Raw genomic sequence first — 21,573 nt, 5'->3', positions numbered from 1 at the left:
AAAAAAGCTAAAAACCAAAAACTACAGAAGCCAAACAATTCAAAAGACAGGTAATGAAAAACCTTTTTTACTCTTCTATCTTTCTTTCAAGCTCCTGCATCATTTCTGCAACTTCATAGGCTTTTTGGATCTCCTCAACCATGTAACTATTGGCATTAAGTTATTATTGCCATTAGTGACAACACTTATCTGTATTAGTATAGCTACTGAGCATTCAATGGTAACCTTGTACAATAGTTCATACCTAGCATTCAATGGTAACCTTGTACAGTAGTTCATACCAAGCATTCAATGGTAACCTTGTACAACAGTTCATACCAAGCATTCAATGGTAACCTTGTACATCGGTTTACATCGAGTAATGATAGTGCAGTGCCTACCGAGTAATGAAAGCACAGTGCCTACCGAGTAATGAAAGCACAGTACCTACCGAGTGATGGAAGCACATCATTTACTAAGTAATGAAATTATAATGTTTACCGAGTGAAAGCAAGGTAAATGGAGGATTCATTTTTACCGAGTGATATTATATCCACCGAGTCTCCAATGGTTACCGATTTTAGAACTATGTCAGGTGATTAGTATGGATCAAACCTTTGCTTCTACTGAGTGCATGACGATGTCAAGTAATGTAGTGGACATCGAGTATCAGAAGGTCACCAAGTCAATTCAATGAACCCGAGTTATTTATTGTGTGGTTGACTAAGTAATATTTTGGGGTGAATGCACAAAGTTGGGTCACAATTTCACGGAAGTCAAATCCGTGAAATGAGACCTCTTAGAAATGGGTACCCGATTTTAAAAAATAGGCACTCATTTTTGGTTCGGGTGCTCGACCTTAAATTTAAAAAATGGGCACCCGTTATTTTTAAAAATCGGGTACCCATTTTTTATTTTCAAACAACGGGTACCCGTTTCTCAAAAAATTAAAAATTTAAATTTTTAAAAAATGGGCACCCATTTTTTAAAAATAAAAAAAGGGTACCCATTTTTAAAAAATCAGATACCCATTTTTTAAAAGTAACAAACGAGTACCCGTTTCCTAAAAATTCAATTTTTTAAATTTTTAGCGGATTTTACATGCCGCTTTTAGCTTTTCAAAACGGGTAACCGTTTTATGAAATTCAAATAATGGGTGCCCGTTTCTTACAACATGAGGCAGGATTTTTTTTTCCTACCTCAGATTTTGGTTTGGGACAGGCTTGGTGAGACCAAGCCTATGCTTTGGCCTCTCAAGATTTGGCTAAGGCATTGAACTGACAAATTCATGCCTTGCCATAATTTTTAGAGGGTCTTCTCGATCAAATTTTTTTACGAAACAAAAACCCATTAGAGCTCTCATTGTCCTGATTTCAAAAATATAAATTTTATAGAGTTATGATTTTATTTACTATTTATTAAAAAAAAAATTAATCAAAGGTGGTACCTAAATGTAAAATAGCAATGTTCACTAAAACTTTAATAACTTTTTTATTTTATATGTTTTCTTAAATTAATTTATATGTCATAAATCTACATTCAATTCTTTTGAAGTTTTTAAAAAAAAATTGAAAAAAGTGAAATTTTGATCAAATTATGGTGTCGGTACACGAGAGGTTAAAAAATTTTCTTTTATAGCCAATTAAAAAATATTCATTAAAAAATTCTCATCAATCTTTGGTGTGTCAGGTAACTCCATTTAAAAGGATTTGCAAAAATTCAATCATTTGTGTCAAATTATGGTGTCCGTACACGAGTGTGGTATGGTCCTGAAACAAGCATTTTGAAAAAGTGGTTTTTAAAGATCCATACCAAAAAAATAATCTATCATATGGGTATACAAATAAATTACATATTCAAAAACAAGATTCCAGGCACTACAATTTTTTTTTTTGAATTTTTTTTTATATTTAATCTCTAAATGGCTCAAATTTTGGCATCAATTGACAAAATATTTCAAAAATAGCAAAACCACTTCCACTTTTTGGCCAAAAGTGAGACCCAACTTCTTGCAATGACCCTTTGTTCACTTGTGTTCTAACCGACCTTGTAATTGTAAATATTGGAATGGTATATATATGTAATGTATTATATCATTTGAAAAAAAAAAATTTTAAAATCAAGAGAGATATGCAATGTTTTTGAGAAATGGATGCGAATTAGCAAAAAAGTAGAGTAAGCAGCAAGGTCAACAAGGAGCAGTAAAGATTTATCAGTCACAAGAGGTGATATATATTTCAAGGATATAATCAGTAAATCAAGTTTGTAAGTAGATCCGCTATTTCATCCTAAAAGGTGAATCAACTTTGTAAATCCTTTAACAAGGTAGACTTAACAATCTTTTTATAAATCTCCTAACAGAGTGCATACTTAAGTGTATGTTTGTAAATCCTCTAACAAGGTGGACCTAGCAGTCCTTTGTGCTCCTAACAGGGCAGATCACCAGAAGTGGTCAATGTAAGCCTTAACAGGCCAACTTCATACTGCAGTAGTGAAGTTTTGTGGGTATCATCCCCACCCCGGTTTTACTTTCTATTTGGAAGGTTTCCGAGTCATCAAATCACTGTATACATGTGTTATGGATGTTTTATTTCTTACATATTCAATAGATTAGATAAGTAAAGGATGATTGATTAAAGTGCTGAATTATTTAAAGTTTTTCAAGTTACTGATTCACACCTCCCCTCTCAGTAACCTATCATATCTTGAATATTTCCAACAGTAACATGTTAGAGACTAGTAGAAGATATATTTAATTTAATATATATTTTAATATATAATCTAAAATATAGGATTTAAGTATTAACAATATTGATATGCTATTTTTCTTACAATCAATTCTATTTGGAATGCAATCTAAGTTCTTCCTTTCATTTTTATTGAACTTGTTTGTTTCTTTTCAATACCTACACATCGAAAATCTTGATTTTATATTAAATGTATATGGTGTATAAAATATATAACTTATTTTTTGTTAAGGGAATATAGGTGGGAAAGTAAAATATTTGTAATCTTGAAAACTATCTTCAAGCATCAATAGGCAATTGTTATGCAAGTACTTACCTATACATTGAATCAAGGTGTGAATGTGTTGGATTAACTACTTTTTTTGTGAAGCTTATATTATGACAATAATAATGAAATGATAAATTAAAATACTATCTACAAAGGTTGCATAATGTGTGTGTGTGTGTGTGTGTGTGTGTGTGTGTGTGTGTGTGTGTGTGTGTGTGTGTGTGTGTGTGTGTGTGTGTGTGTGTGTGTGTGTGTGTGTGTGTGTGTGTGTGTGTGTCTATTTGTCTGTATATATGTATGTGTCTATTTTTATATGTTTAATGTATGTATGCATGAATGTATGTATGTGTGCATGTATGTCCATTTATCATTTTGTTTCTAAATAAGATAATATTTATGTTCATCTATGTATGTATGTTCTGCATTTAGATGGGCAGGGAGGTTGGAAATTCACTTTCTTGAGAATTTCTAAAGTTAATTGTACCTAGTGATATTGGAAGATGTGCAAAATGAAAGACAATGAATATGGAAAGTCTAAATATATTATTCTCGATAATGATCAATTTTATCAAAATTCTAAATTGTATGAAACATCCATATCTTTTTGGATTGGATATACATAATGATTGGCCACCTTCTAGATGATTTTCTTCTGGTGGGTATGTGCTAGGCTATGGTCAACCAAACTATACCCTTAAGTGGTAGTGAAAAATCAACAATTCAAGGTTATGTCAATTTTGAACTAGTTATAAACATTATATCAAAAAGTTGTAAGAAAAGAAAAGGAAGAAAATTTAATGTAGTTTCTAAACTATTAGGCCTTATCTTTAAAAAAAATGGATTGGTCAAAAATTTAGATTTTAATGTAATAATTAAAAATAATTAGGACAAAAATAAGAAGTAGGTGTATGTATGACCACCTTAATCAAAATAAAATCAAAATATTTCTTAATAAAATTTTGGATATAATAAGTAGACTCATATTAGGATGTGATGCATAGTTTTTGGATAGTTTTATTCTAAATAAATATTTAATTATATGAATTTTCTACTATAACATTTCCAAATTTTAAAAAGTTCTTGTACTTGACCACCTTAACTAATTCAAAACTTTACAATTTTTTTTTCTTTCCTTATAATAGGAAAAGCATAGAATGCGAATAAAAAGTAAGTTCAATACATAATAATAAAAATATTTCTAATTTGTGACTAAGAAATATTATTGAAATACAAAATAGTAATCCTCTTGAAAAAAGCAAAAAATGCGAAGAAGGAAGAAAAATAAAATTTTAAATCGAGTAATCTCATCTATAAAAACTCAGCAAAGGAAATTTTCCCTAACAAGGCACATTTTGACAAGAAAATTAATATGTTATTGCAGAAGCCTAAAACTAGTTCATGAGCAGTGCCTCACCTACTAGAAATATAAGAGGAGTATCTAAGAGGGGAGTGGTGAATCAATTACCAAAAAAAATCCATGTTACCAAAAAAAATCCATGTCCCTTAGATGTCAATACAATCTTCCACTTATCATATAATACTAAATAGCTCAGTTAACAAAGAAATCTTATGAGGTATTAATTTTTTTTATCCATAGGTGACTTAGATGCAAAAATATAAAGCATAACTAAATAACATGTGCATAGATGACATTGATTTAATGTGGAAACCCAATTTGGGAAAAACCTCCTTGTAACCAGTCACATTAATTCTCACTCTTCTTAAGTGAGCCTTGTTAGGAGCCAACCTATCAAAGGTTACAAAATATACTATTAAGTATGACCCTATTAGAGGATTTAGATCACCATGTTAGGAGTGTCTTGGTTAGACTTCTTCAAACACTTCAATCTCAAAATGTTACCATGTTAGAGGATTTACAAAATGACTGTTAAGTCAACTCTGTTAAGAGATTTCTTTACCGTTACAATGGCTAGAAAACAATAATAGTTTGACCTAATTTAATAAGCAACTTCCTTTGCAGATTTAGATCTTTTTTTGGGCTTGACCTTGGATCCTTGCTAATTAGATATTTCTTTGCAACTTAATTTTCATACTTTTCTTCTTTTCCTTCCTCACATATCCATATATTTCACATTCAACTCCATACGCCTTATCCTCTCAACTTGACCTTTCTTATATATCATAAGCTAGGAAAAGTCAGCTTGGAAACCCTTTCAAAACATCAATAGATATCCAAGTAGTTGGCACTTAATTTTCATACTTTTCTTCTTTTCCTTCCTCACATATCCATATATTTCACATTCAACTCCATACGCCTTATCCTCTCAACTTGACCTTTCTTATATCTCATAAGCTAGGAAAAGTCAGCTTGGAAACCCTTTCAAAACATCAATAGATATCCAAGTAGTTGGCCTCAAATAATAAAACATTTTACAATTTCAATCTATTGTTACTTGGTCAATAGTAAAAGTGATCACTTGATTAACATCATGACTTCTTCATTGCTTGACCACTCAGTCAATACTGCAAGTAGGAATCCTTTTATTAACTAACTAGTTGGTTAATACTAGAAAGTCTTCATATCTGACTGCTTGATTAGTATTGAGATATATAAGGTTAATACTATAAACTCTATATTGCTTAGTTAATACTAATGTTTGTGTAAACATCAATGATAATATACAATTGAATAATTGGTTCCAACAAATTCCCTCTTTGGCATTGATGGAAACACATGTCAACATAAACTGATAAAAATATGAGAAATTATATAATATCCTTAGTTTGATTCTAATTCTCATCCATACTAGCCCCCTCTAAGCTTTTTCTTCGATTTGTCTCTATTGCTTTCTTATCACTACTCTTATATCATTTTCTAGCTCTTGATTGTAGACTCCATCATCAAGACTTTCCATCAATATCATTAACAGTGAGCTTTTCACAAATTCACCAACTTCCATGTCACTTTTCCATGTTGGCACTAAAATTTCCCTCTTTGACATCAATTTCCAAAGGATACAAACATCTAAAATTATAATCTACCTTATGTACTAATTCATATGCAATATGTTCTATATTATAGTGCATAAAATTGATTGTCTTCAATAGATCTTAGTTGATGCCTCACTAACTTTTTCTTTAGTGAGCATTAGAGAGGGGAATAACCCCTAGTTTAGCTGTTATATACATGAATGCATCCTTAGGTAAAGCTTTGGTAAATATATCTTCTCCTTGGTGTTCACATATTCCAATCTCACCTCTTTGTCTTAAAAAAAATTTCCTTGGTGTTCACATATTCCAATCTCACCTCTTTGTCTTGAACCAATTCCCTTAGGAAATGATATTTGATTGCAATGAATTTTGTCTTTGAGTGCATCACTGGATTTTTGGATATATTGATTGCACTTATGTCATCACAATAGATAATCGTTGGTTCCTTGATTTCTTCCTTCATTACTAACATTAGCTACTTGATCAACATTATGTTTGAACAATTAACTGCTACAACAACATACTCTTCTTCTACGATGGATTGAGAAATACATTTCTAATTCTTACATCAATAAAGAATCTTAACTCAAGATTTTCTCTTTTCTTGTACCACAACCCATAATATTCAATTCCTTTTAGATATTTCTAAATTATTTTGACTATCCTCATGTGATTTTCTTTAGGAATAGAAAAAAATCTTGCAACTATGCCAACTACCAATGCAATATCAAGTCTTGTATGAACCACATATTGAAGTTTTCCAATCATTGATCTATAAGTAGTCTAGTTTACCTCATTTAAATGATTATTCTTTGAGAGCTTATATCCAATAGACATAGGTGTTCCAACTAGTTTGGAATCTTCCATTCCAAATACTTTTAATGTTTCCCTGATGCATTTAGATTGAGTGATAAATATACAACCCTTCATCTGATTGACTTGAAGACCCACAAAAAAACTTAATTTCTCCAAACATAGACATTTCAAATTATTTATTCATTTTTTAAGAGAATTATTTACATAAATTATCATGTCCTGCAAATAAGATATCATCTACAAATATTTTTGCATGCAATATCTTGACCAGAGGCCCTTCCTTGATATACAAATTTCTATTATCATTTGTCTTCTCAAAAACAATTTTTACTAGATATCCATGAAGTCTTTCATACCATGCTCTTGGAGATTGTTTCAATCCATATAAGGTTTTATGAAGTTTACATACCATGACTCTTTGGCTTGTATCTACAGAAGCTTCAGGTTGGTCAATGTAGACTTCTTCATCCAAGACTCTATTCAAGAAAGCTGATTTGGCATCCATCTGACATATTTTGAATCCATTTTATGTTGCATATGCTACGAGTGTTCTTACTCCTTCAATTCTTTAAATAGGGGAAAATGTTTCCCCATAATCAATACCTTCTTCTTGAGTATATGTTAGCATGAATGCTAATGCTATGGAGGAGTATTGCAAAATAGTGTTATGACTGTGTTTGTCATTGATGACAACATAGTAAGATTGATAGAGCAGTAGACTGAGATTTGTGAATTGAGGACACCACATTGCCTATATGCCTATGTGTAGTTAAAAAAAGGTACTATAGCATGTATTTGACATATGGTCAAGTGCACAAAACCTGAATCGACATTGTACAAAAGATATCAGTGATTTACAAAGAACTGCATGAAACAGAGAATTAGGGAAATAGTCTCTATTATATGATCAGTATAATACTTTGTGTTTGGAATGAAGAGTTGTGCAGTTAACTAGAGTAAGTACACTAACAACTAATGATGTCAGAAAGTGCACAAGTATGGAAGCCACACGTGTGAAAGTTTGTGAACAACTGAGAGCTGACAACATTAATTAAATGTGTATTTCATTTAATTAAATATGGAGCTGACTCAAAAAGGGTTAATAATTCATTATGGTATAAAGGAAAAGTGTTTTCCAAGTTCTATACAAGGATTGAGAGTGAAAAAGAAGCAAAGTAGACTTGCAAATTGCTAAGGAGGAAAGCAGAGCAATATGCTATGTGTGTAAGTGACCTTCAGGGTTACTGATGAGTTCTAGATCTACTTGAATGACCTAAAGGTGAAGAGGTCCAACATACTGGATAGAGGCAAAGATTGCTCCACATCTATTATTCTAAAAGGAATAGTATAGAGATCAATTGAATAGTGGGTTCATTGATTTGATCTTGAAGCTATTTGGATAGTGGCTTTAGTTGCCTTCTACAACTTTTAACAGGGTTGAAATCTCCTAATAGGGACTCTTTATACTAAGCATTGTAATAAACTCCTTGTTAGAATCTGAAAAGATTAATAACCTAGAAAACTAGTGCAAAGAGTAAATATCTAAACTATGAATGCAAATTATACAAAATCAAAATAGCATCATAGAGTTAGTCTCCAAGAGAGTAATGCAAATGCTGGAAGCAAAATAGCATTAAGAGGATGCAAAAATAAGAGATGCAAATACAAGCCAGGTAGCATGCTTATATAGGCTAGGAAGAGAGAGGAGGTGGCAACACCAACCAATGAGGAGCAACCATCTATCGGACTAAAGATAGCAAAGTATCTTCCCAAGATAGCTAATGGATGCTCACATGTAGGAAGGTGACACCTCACAACCATTCACCTAATAAGACATGCTTTATTAACCTAAGCGAGATTATTAAAAGTGTAGGAAAAACCTAGCAAAATAGGAAAAAATAAAAAACTACACTAACACCCCCCCATAAGCGAAGCTTAGGTGGATGTAGAAATGGGTCCCGGCAACGAGGCCATGTTAGGTACCCAAGTACAATGCAAGAAGATGCAACCTCTGAAAGTGGGGAAAGAGAGAAAATCACAAGGGAAAAACCCTCCCCCAAAAAGAGGTAAGAACCTAGTGAAGAACTGAAGAAGTCTCCCGCTAGGGAAATTGTCCCCTAAAATAGGAACAAGGAGTGATCATGAAGAAGCAGCATCACTGAAGCATGAAGAACCGCAAAACTCTGTCAAAATGCTGATCTGTAGAACCCCCATGGAAATAGAAGGCACAAACCATCAACCAAAGGAACCTCCATGGAAATAGAAGGCACGAACCATCAACCAAAGGAACCTCCATGGAAATAGAAGGCACGAACCATCAACCAAAGAAGCATAGAACAACAATATAACCTCCCCTTAAGGTAGGTGAGGTGACAGGCAGCTGAAAAGATGGGCCAAAAATCTCCTACAACACAGGAGCCAAACTCATCGAGAGTGAGGTACAAATACAAATAAAGGCATGTGTCATCGACACTGCATGAGGAATTAGAGAAAGAGAGCCTATAAGAGGCAAACAACTATCCCCCCCATGGCACTTTATATAATAGTGCGAGTACAACGAATCACAATGATGAAAAGGATCCCAAAACGCAAGAGTGGCACTTTATCTCAGTGCGTTGCATAAAAATGCTTACAGTGAATATCAACAATGATCAGAAAAAACATAAGGCTGAAACAACAGAAGGTAAAGCCCAAAATGAAGCAACTGAAGCAACAAAATCGATCTCCGGAGCTGAAACAAACAGAATATCCACCAGAATGCTAAAATGCAAAAGACTAAATAGGATGTGTCTGGAACAGAATCAGGAACAACAACTAGCATCACTGGAAAGAGCACAGAAAGAGATTTCCAACGATATAAAGAAGTCCAAAATCGGAGATCGGAAGCTCAAGATACGCCTCCCAGAGTGCAAAATAGAACATCTAACTTTGATTGCCATAATAGGTAACCAAACTATATCAAAACTCAAAAAAACCTATACCAGTATCTCTGTCTCAGAACCAACTTTTCGACGCTTCTTTCAGATTGGAAAAATACCTCCATATGCAAAATTTATGGCCAAAAAACCACAAGTAGGTCTTGATTTCAATGCATTACAAACACTCATGAAGAGCATATGTTAAAAGTGAAACTTGGGCACAATAATCAAGGAAACGAATAGAACCACTGTGATCTACTCGAAAAATCATGCACTTTCAAAAAAAGAATCGCCTCGATATGAGGTCGTATGAGAAATTTATGATCCTCCGAAGTTTCCAAAACAAGAACTGTGCACAGTCATGGCTGAGAATCTGCAATTTTTGAAGAATTCATGTATGAAAATCAAAAAATAACTCCAATAGTGGATAGAGCACAAAAAAATAGCCAAGTTCATAACAAGAATCATCAAAATTGGAGTCCGTATGAGCAAGAACGAGACATTTGAAAACTGCATTCAAATCTGCGGCTGCCAACGGAGAGGGGTATGGCTGTAGCTTTGCATGCTCGATTATGAAAAATATACAACTTGCATGAAAAATCTAAAAGATACCCAAATGGTTTTTCGGGGCTGCAAACAAAACCCAGAAAGCGTTTTTCTTGCTGATGAACAGAAGATGTTGCTGTAGTGTAAATCAGACGCCTTTAACAGAAAAAAACGGCTCCAAAATCAAAAAACGACCCCAACAACCAAAATTTGACATGCAAATGCTGGATCAGCTTCTCAAGTCCATCAATGGCATGCTGGAACCTGCAAAACTGATTGAAAACTCCAAATATGCAAGTTGGTTGTCAGATTTGAGATTGAAACCCCAGAGAAAAATTGTTTTTGTCAAAACTTTTCTGATTCTCAAGATCATCCAAAGATGCAAGAGAAGAGCATACTTCGTTTTTCAAAAAACTAGAATAAAGTTTATTTGCCCCCCCCGAATCTCTCAAATAAGGAAACTAAAATCTACTCTTGCACATAGAAAAGCTCTGATACCATGTTAGAATCTGCAAAGATTAATAACCTAGAAAACTAGTGCAAAGAGTAAATATCTAAACTATGAATGCAAATTATACAAAATCAAAATAGCATCATAGAGTTAGTCTCCAAGAGAGTAATGCAAATGCTGGAAGCAAAATAGCATTAAGAGGATGCAAAAATAAGAGATGCAAATACAAGCCAGGTAGCATGCTTATATAGGCTAGGAAGAGAGAGGAGGTGGCAACACCAACCAATGAGGAGCAACCATCTATCGGACTAAAGATAGCAAAGTATCTTCCCAAGATAGCTAATGGATGCTCACATGTAGGTAGGTGACACCTCACAACCATTCACCTAATAAGACATGCTTTATTAACCTAAGCGAGATTATTAAAAGTGTAGGAAAAACCTAGCAAAATAGGAAAAAATAAAAAACTACACTAACACTCCTAACAAGGTCTTTCCTCTAACAAGGAATATTTAAATTAGTACATTATTCTGTGGGCATCATTCCCACTAGGGTTTTCCCTCTAATCAAGGGTTTTCGTAGTCAACCTATCTGGTGTATTTGTGTGTGTGTGCATTTATGTTTTCTATTTACTTTGGTTAAAGAATTAAATTAAGATTTCTACATAATTGATTCACTCTCCTCGCCCCCCCCCCCCCCCCCCCCCTTAGTTATATTGATGAACTATTACTTCTAACAACATAATCTTTGTAGACTAGTCATGCCTTGTTTCTTGTCACTTCACCTTTCTCATTCATTTTATTTTTGAATATATATTTTCTACCTATCACATTTTTATCCTTAGGTCTAGGAAAAAGAGACCATTTTTTATGCTTTTCTATTTTCTCAATTTCTTCATTCATTGCTTCTATCCAACTTTCATTTTCTAACACATCTTTTACAAATCTATGCTCAACTTTACTAAGTAAACATGTACCTTTTAGTTGGTTCCTTGTCAATATGACATATGTTTCTCCTCCAATTTTTTGGTTAGGTGTATGATGCTTTCTGACAAATTTTGCAAGCCTTGGATCTTTATTTCTTTTCTTAGAACTTGTCTCACTTGGTTCTTCAAGATCTACATCTTGATGCCCGAGTTCCTCTAGTTGAACTAGATGTAACTTAGGTTGAACCAATTATGACTCAGGTGCCTTTATCTGTGACTTGGGTGCCTTTTTCTATGACTGAAGTTCCTTTTCCTATGACTCAAGCTAAACTTATAGTGAATTTCTAGGTGTACTTGGTTGTTGATTGGCTTCAGCCTCTTGAGGAAAGGTTTCAGGTTCTTCATAGTATACGAACCTTCTATAATCTTTAGGCTCTTTGTTTCTCTATTCTTCACTTCTTTCTGCAAACTCATCAATTTTCACATGTGCACTTTCTATGACTTTATGAGTAGAAAGATTCAAACATTTGTATGCCTTGCTTTTATTGTATTACCCTAGGAATATTCATTCATCATTCTTTACATCAAGCTTTCCTTTTCTTACATGTTTTAAGATATAAATTTATGATTATATCCATACCATAATTCATAAGGTATTTTGTTTGTACCTTTCTTCAATTAAACTTAGTTTAGTGTATGAATTTTTGTGTTCATTGCTTCTCTCCAATAATTTGGTTCAACATTCTTTTCTTATAATAATGTTCTTGCACATTCCATGATGGATCTATTCCTTCTCTCTTCTATTCCATTCTATTCCAGAGTTCTAGGTGTTGATACTTGTCTTTTGATTCCTCTTTCATTGCAAAACTCATTAAATTCATTTGAGATGAATTTTCCTCCTCCATCTAATCTTAGACATTTCAAATTGTTCCATGTTTCTTTCTCAACTCTAGCTAAATACCATAAAACTTTTGAAAAGCATCAGACTTATCTTTTAAAAATATTGTAGTCATCATTCTAGAGTAATCATCAAAAAATAAAATGAAATATATATATATATATAGCTTTCCACACCAATTGGCCCAAAAAGATCTCTATAAACTAGTTCCAAAACTTCTTCAGAGCTATAGGACTTACTTTTGAAACTGATTTTACTCATTTTTCTAATTTTACATTGCTTGCACATTCTTGTCTCAGGTTTCTTTAGATAAGGTTTGCCTCTTACTTTTTTGTTCTTTCTCATGTTGATCAGGTTATCAAAGTTAACATGACACTCCTTTTATGCCATAGACAACTTTATTCAACTTTAGCTAATAAACAAGAGCTTTCATTCAGATCTAGATAAAATAAATCACCTTTTGTCTGATTTCCAATTCCAACTAGTTTTCCTTTTCCATCCAATAGTTTGGCTTTGTCATTCATGAATTCAACTTTATATCCTATATTGTTCAGTTGAGCTACATTGAGTAGATTATGTCTTAATCCTTTAAACTAATAAGAATTCTCACATTTGATTACATATGTTAAGGTTATGATTCCTTTTCCTGTTAACATGACATGGTTCATTATTTCCAAATCTAATACTTCCACCACCATAGTTTTCTAAATGTTCAAATTTTGTTTTATCACCTATCATGTGATGAGAAAAACCACTATCTATGATCCATGTATTATTTTTTATAACATGAGAGATAAGTTTCATCTTTTAATTTTCCCCATCATTAGATTCATCTTTAACAACAATATAAATTGCTTCATCTTCATCATCATCACTATTAGAATCTTTTTCAATGTAACATGATTTCCTACATTTTCTTTTAAAGTCATTGTAGTTTTTGAAGTCTTTATTCCCTTGGAACTTGTTGAACTTATTTTCATCTTGATTTTCCTTTTTTGGACACCTTGTTACAATAAGGCTAACTTCCTCACATGATAAATAGATTAATGGAAACTTTCCTTTGAATTCTCCTTTTCCTCTTGCCACCCTTTTTACCAGGAGAGCTTTAATGACCTCAAGATCTTCATCTAAGTTATCCTCATCTTCACTGTCAACTTGTTTACCTTTTGAGTTTGCTTCTTTTCTACCAAGTGTTAGTTTAGTTTTGAATGTAGATTCAAGATTGTTAGAAGATGGAGCATAATTATCAAAGTTATCCAACTCAAAAGTAGTCAATCTTCCCACAAGAGTATCTAGGGTTAGATCATGTGCAAGATTGCATCTCATCTCTTGAATAGTTGAAACTCTAATTGCATAAATAGGAAGAAGAGTTCTTAGTATCTTTTTTATTATTGTCTCATCATCAATTTTACCTCATGTAGCTCTAATTGCAATTACACTTTCTTTGACCCTTTCACTATATGAGATGATGTTCTCAACTTCTTTCATTTTCAATCAATCAAACTTTCCTATCAAACTTTCTACCTTAGCTCTATGTACATTTTTTTCACTTCAAAGGACTTTCTTTAGCTTTTCCCACATGTCAAATGTAGTAGAACAATCCTTTGACTTCATCAAATTTTGAGTAGTTCAAAGCAGATGCAAAATCAATCATCATGGTATTGTGGTCCTTTTATTCTTTTATTTGCTCTACTATCATAGGCTTGGGTGGTGGCACATATTTTTTCTCTAGGTAGAATACACCAACGTCACTAATGCTTGGTATATGAAGCCTAATCAAATACTCCCATGCTGAAATTTTTTCCCTGTTAAGTTTAGAATTACATCTCATCTCTTGAATACCTAAAACTCTAATTGCATAAATAACAAGAAGAGTTCTGAGTACCTTGCTGATTATTTTCTCATCATAAATTTTACTTCCTATAGCTGTGATTGCACTTACACTTTCTTTTACCCTTCCACTATTGTAAGAATAAGGTATAGCTCTAATACCATGTAAGAAGGAAAAATTCCCCCAGACCAAGGAACTCAAGCACAAGCACAACAATAGACCAAAAGAGAGTATGATCAAAATGATAATATATTCATTCAATATTCCTTGAAAGTACACTAGGAGTGCTTGTATGTAAAGGCCTCTAGAAAGCTTCTAGAATGCATAGGAATCAAAAACATGATAAGTCATACAACTAGGTATATGTCCACTAGATATGGGTTATCCTCCATTAAGCATGGGAGTAAGTGCGATGATGTGAGGATAGGCCTACAATGGTGTAGCATACAAAATAATTTTGTAGAGAACATGTGTTAAAATGGGAGTGTGAATAACTATGTTGTCTACATGACAACTTAGTCAATGATGCAAACTCTAGTGTTGTAGACACCATGTGCTAAATTGGAGTTGTGTACTTCTATTTTGTGAACATGACAACTCATGAGAGTACACAAACTCCTAAGTGTCTCACCTAAATAAATAATAAAATAATACATTAACCTAAGTAAACTTAAGTAAAGTGTAAATAGTAAATACTTATTTACACCAACAACTATATTGGATGATGTTCTCACCTTCTTTCATTTTTAACTGATCAAACTTTCCTATCAAAATTTTTGCCTTAGCTCTCTGTACATTTTTTTCACCTCCAAAGACTTTCTTTAGCTTTTCTCGCATGTAAAATGCATTAGGAAAACCCTTGACTTCATCAAATTTTGAGTAGTTCAAAGTAGATGCAATATGAATCATCATGGTATTGTGATCCCTTTCTTATTTTATTTTCTCTATTGTCATAGGCTTAGGTGGTGGCACATATTTGTTCTCTAGGTAGAATCCACCAACACCACTAATGCTTGATATATGAAGCTTCATCAAGTCCTCCCATGTTAAAAAGTTTTCCCTATTAACTTTAGGAGTCTCCGTTCTATAAGACATGATGATCTTTAGCTTAGGTCCTTAAAACCTTTTTCCGCAATCACCAATAGCTCTAATATCAATTGTTAGAAATGTAAGAGTAGTAACTAAGAGGGAAGGAGTGAATTAGTCACCACAAAAATAAACCCTTGTCCATTAGATGTCAATACAATATTCCACTTATCATTAAATACTAAATAGCTCAGTTAACACTAGAATATAATTGATGCTTGATTAACAATGCAATCTTAAGATGTATTAAACTATTTTATCCTTTAGTGACTTAGTTGCAAAAGATATAAAGTATAAGTAAATAACATGAACATAGATGACACCGAGATTTAGCGTGGAAGCCCAGTTTGGAAAAAACCACATTACAACTAGTCACAATAATTTTCACTCTTATGAAGTGAGCCCTATTAGGAGCTAACCTTATTAAAGGTTACAAAACATACTATTAAATATGACCGTACTAGAGGATTTAGATTGAAGCCTATTAGGAGTGGCTTGGTTAGAGGTCTTCAAACACTTGAAATGTTACTTTGTTAGAGGATTTAAAAATTAAATGTTAAGTTAACTCTATTAAGAGATTAATTTCTTGCTACAATGGTTAGAAAGAAACAACAATTTTATCTAATTTAATAAACAACTTCCTTTATAGATTTAGATTTCTATTATGGCTTGACCTATATATCCTTCCCGATCAAATGTTTCTTTGCAACTTAACTTTTACATTTTCTTGCTCTTCCTTGCTCACATAACCGTATATTTTATATTCAACTCCATACACCTTATCCTCAAAACTTGTATATCATAAGCTAGGAAAAGTCATCTTGAAAACCCTTTCAAAATATCAATAGACATCCAAGTAGTTGGCCTCAAATAATAAAACATTTTACAATTTCAATCTGTTGTCACTTGATCAACACTGGAACTAATCACTCAGTTGACACTATGACTTCTTCATTACCCAACCAATTGGTCAATACTATAAGAAAGAAACCTTTTATTAACTAACTACTTGGTTAATACTAGAAAGTCTTCATAACCTGATTGCTTGGTTAGTACTAAGATATACAAGGTTAATACTACAAACTCTATATTGGTTGATTAATACTGACATTTGTGTAAACATAAATAAAAATATATGATTGAATAATTGATTCAAACATCCCCCTTTACTAACCAGTAATAGATTCGACAACTTAGCCTCGCTATAGGAAGAAAAAAAGGAAAAACCTATAGTGGACATGAAAGATAGTTTCATATCCTTGTTAGTTCCTATTATGTTCCTATTGCTCTTATAAAGTGTTTGACAAGTGGGAGAATGTTAGGAATAAGGTGTCTCAACCTTGGATTATTCCTATTCTTATTATTTGTTTTGTAAATGTATTTTTTGCAAATAATTTAATTAAGTGTGAGTGTACATGTTATTAATAAGGTGTCTCAACTTTGGATAATTCCTATTCTTATTATTAGTTTTGTAAATGTATTTTTTGCAAATAATGTTAGCAATAAGGAAGCCATTTGGCTTAGAAGATTGTGTTCTGATATTGGTGTTGATGCAGGAAAGATTACTATTTGGTGTGACAGTCAGAGTGCTATTTTCCTTGCAAAGAATCCAATTTTCCATGCTAGAACAAAGCACATTGATGTACAATTTCACTTTATGATGAAATAGTAGGCATAGAGAAGTTCAGATGGTGTTCAGAGTCTATGGGTCTTTCGGCTTAGTGGTTAGTTCTTGTCATGTTCCTATTACTCTTACAAGGTGTTTGAAAAGTGGGAGAATATTAGGAATAAGGTGTCCCAACCTTGGATAATTTTGAGCTATTTTATGGCTAATCTTGGATAGGTACATTGGGATGCAGTTAAGTGAGTATTTAGATATTTGAGGGGTACATTAGATTGCTCCATTTGTTATCATGGTGACACTTATGGAGCTCCACATTTAGTTTGTATTTGTGAGTTTGTGGATTCAGATTGGGTAGGTGATATTGATAGTAGGAGATCCACCAATGCTTATGTGTTCACTATGTTTGGTGGTGCCATCAATTGGATGAGTAAGTGACAACTTGTGGTTGCTTTGTCCACTACAGGAGCCAAGTACATGGTTGCTACTCATTCTTGTAAGGAAGCCATTTGGATTAGGATATTATGTTCTAATATTGGTGTTGATGCATGACATTTTACTGTTTCGTGTGACAATTAGAGTGCTATTTTCCTTACAAATAATCCAAATTTCCATGCTAGAACAAAGCACATTGATGTGCAGTTTCACTTCATGAGAGATATGGTGGAAGATGGAAAGGTAAATTTGGAAAAGGTAGATACTATATAGAATTTTGCAGATGCATTAATGAAACTAGTAAGCACATAGAAGTTTAGATGGTGTTTAGAGTCTAAGGGCCTTTCAGCTTATAATAGATAGTTTCTATTATGTTCCTGTTGCTCTTACAAGGTGTTTGACAAGTGGGAGAATGTTAGGAATAAGGTGTCTCAACCTTGGATAATTCCTATTCTTATTATTTGTGTTGTAATTATATTTTTTGCAAATAATGTAATTAAGTGTGAGTGTACATGTCTAGTTGGCATGTTGATGCATTACTCCACTTGCATATGTTGGTATCTTGAATTGTGTGTAAGGATATCATGACTGAAATGGTTATGATAAATTCCTATGACGTGTAAAAGCTATCTTTGGAAGATTTAATGATGGGTGAAGATTTTAAGACATGTGGCAATTGATCATCGAGTATTGTACACTCAAGTCTCCATCTAGTGCATGAGGTTCCCAAATTTTTTTTGGGTTCCTACTTTTCTAGAGAATGGTAAAACCTTAATACAATTGTTCTTTACAAGTTATCCTAAAAATGGAAAGCGCATGATATAAGAATTTTTAGGGTTGTAGATAGGGGAGAGTAAAAAGTGTATTGTTGGTTGCTACTAAATGTGTCCTAAAAGAACTTGCACTAGAAGTGTGTTGTAACCTTTGTGTTGAAGATAATACATTGTGCAAGTTTTGGATGGGTGGGGTTGTTTTACCAAAATATTTTTTCTCACTAGCATATCTTTGTGTTTATGTATTTTCTTTCTCTATCTAATTTTTTTATTCATGGTTGAATACAATATTATTGTTTACATAATATAAAATCCAAAATTGGTAAGGATTTAATAGGAATTTGCACAATACTCTCCTTAAGGGATTAGTGTAGGCAGTTGTTTCCACACCTGAGTTTCCTAACAATCCTTGGTCAAGATTCATGAAGCAAGGGACATAGAAAATCTCAAAGCACAAGAAAAGTGGAATTATGATTTTAATAATTTAGATGAAACTGAAAAAGGATAGCAATAGATGATTAAAAGAAAAACCAAAAGAGAAACAATTCCTTGAGGACATATTGATACAAACCCATAGAACAGGAATAGGGAAGCATTGTGATTCAAGTGACAAAAGGAACATTTTAGTAAACTGAAGTATGTAGGAAAACCTATCTTTCCTAATTTTTTGATCTTATCCAAACCTATGAGAAAATGTATTATGGCATAACCCATGTTAACAAGCCTTTGCAAAAAAATGTATCTGCAACTAATAGAATCCCTATAGGCCCTAAGAAACCCAACATATTCTCTAGATTGAACCAGATCAAGGAATCTAAAAATCTTGATACCCTTGCTAGATGCCCTAAAGCTTCTATCCCACCTCACATAAAATGTGATGGATTGAGGGTAAATTGCAATTATTCAAGCACACCTAATAGCTCAATGAAATTAGAAATGCTAATTGTAAATCAAAATTTCCAAAAAGATATGCAGATTATAAGTAACAGATATAGCGAGGATAGGTGGCAGGAATTTCTAGAATTAGGATTGTACACATTTTGAAGTGGCCCCAAAGAATTAATCCCAAAAAATGGTAAGAAGTTTTAAAAATATCTACAAGGATCGGTAAGTATCATTACTTAAGTGTTTTTTGTATTTACAATAAAGAAATTAGGAATGAACTGGTTCCTATTTCATATTGTTTATAAAAGGGATATTAATTTAAATTTATAATATGGGAACCAAATTGTAATGAACAAAATTTAGGAAAGTATCATGCTCCTACTTGGTTTGAATGCAAAAACTTTCCTCTAGAATTCAATCACATTCAAACCCTCAACAAAATATGTAAAATTTTAGGTAACTTCATGGATATTGAATCAAATTTCACATATCCAACAATTTTTTTTTTATGGACATGAAGTTAGGGAAGAAGGAACTTAATAGCAAGAATATTATTACAAATAGATATATTTATGAAATAACCTTCACAAGATTTGAAGGGGATATCAAAGGCATCATTAGATCAAATCTTAGCTATGATACTAATCAGATTAATAAAATCACAAATATGATAGTTGGATACAAGGTAAGTGTATCATTATCTTTATATCATTAGTATTTGGTTGTCACTTTTTGAATTACTCTAGAAAATTTGATGCTCTCAGATTCTATCTCGATTAACCCTATTCTATTTTTAAATGTTATGACTAATTTTAGGGTTGTTTTATAACCTACCTTGTAGTGAATAGGATTCTAAGAAAATTTTCAACAATAAAAAGATAAGCTATTATTCATTATGGGGTGGGGTGGCTATCTTTCTAAGATCTATCAGCTTTACATTTACAAGCACAAAAGAAACACAAATTTAGATCATTTCTTGTTAATTTTCATTATTTCCTTATGATAACTTTCTAAATCCTACACCTTTTTTCCTTGTATTTGATAATGTGTTACCTTCATATATTGAATATAGTTTAAATATGATTTAAAAGATAGACTAAAGGAGAATCTATTCTAAAAGAAATCTTTTAAAGATGAGGATGTTTTTATTAGACAACAATAGTTAACCTTTTACTAAGGATTTTTTGGTCTAGTACTAATCATCTAGACAAGTTTGAAGTTTTATTTAGTGTTACAACAAGTTAAGAAAGTGATTGGAGTACAAAAGGAAAGTCTATGTTTATTCATCTTTTGATCCCTAACATATATCCTAATACAATTCTAGATTGTAGAGGAAACCTAAAGAGCATTTATCATTGGAAACTTTCCCGTAGTCCTCAAACACAAAGGGATAGATGTTAATTCTCTCTTAAAACAAAATTTTGTAAGTGGCAAGATAATAAAAATTATATTACTGAGGTATGCCCCTTTTAAGGATGTAATTGATATAGGACTATTATCTTAGGAAAGACTAGAGTTTTTCTTCTCTATTCTTTCATACTAGTGCCTGCTTGAATGGAGATATTGTAAAATTGTTCTATTTTAATAAAAATTATATGCCCTTGGCCTCTTAACGATAAAAAAAGCATAGAATGTAACACATCTTTCTTGTTTAAAAAATGTTACACCTTTTGAAAGTTATAGTTATTTTTCAATCAATATGTCAATTAGTACTTTGTAGACATCTTCATTAGAAATCAAGCAATAATTAATTATCAAACTTATAATTTCACAAACATTATATCAATGAAATCTTGAGAATGTTCTCACACTACAACATTTGGGATCAAATTATGATGGTAATTTACAATGGTATTATAACTTGTGGTGATTTTCATGTTTTTTTTGCAATTTTGCCCAACGTTGTCACAATACTAATGTAAGCATCATAATTGCAATGCCTATGTAAGTATATATATAAAAAAAAGATGGCGTAAATCATTCCCCATTTGTTTTAATTCTAGAGAGCTTTGAATGAGGGTGGCGAGATCTAAACATCATTGTACCCTTGTGCTTGGTGCATTTTGTTCCTATGATATATATCACTGCATTTCATTGTCATGCCCTCGCTTTGCAATTTCATTGTTGTGATCTCTACATTTCATTGCCATACGTTTGCTCTATGATTTGGTTATCATGCCCTTGTGATCTTTATGTTTCATTTTTGTGCCCTTTCTCTATGATTTTTCTCTGTGAATTGGTTGTTGTGTCCTCATCATCTTTGCATTTTATTTCTATGCCCTTGCTCTGTGATTTTTTTGACATGGTGTGCCCTTGCTCTGCAATTTTGTTGTTATGTTGTGCCCTTGTTCTATGATTTCATTGCCATGCCCTAGCTCTACAATTTTCTTCAAGGGTATGTAAATGTTGGTTTATTTTCCTTCTAAATAGGTATCTATTTAT

The sequence above is a fragment of the Cupressus sempervirens genome, chromosome 7 (assembly GCF_028749045.1).
Source record: "Cupressus sempervirens isolate cs-2001-9-10 chromosome 7, ASM2874904v1, whole genome shotgun sequence".
NCBI classification, from domain to species: domain Eukaryota; kingdom Viridiplantae; phylum Streptophyta; class Pinopsida; order Cupressales; family Cupressaceae; genus Cupressus; species Cupressus sempervirens.
Note: the sequence above shows the minus strand (reverse complement) of the source record.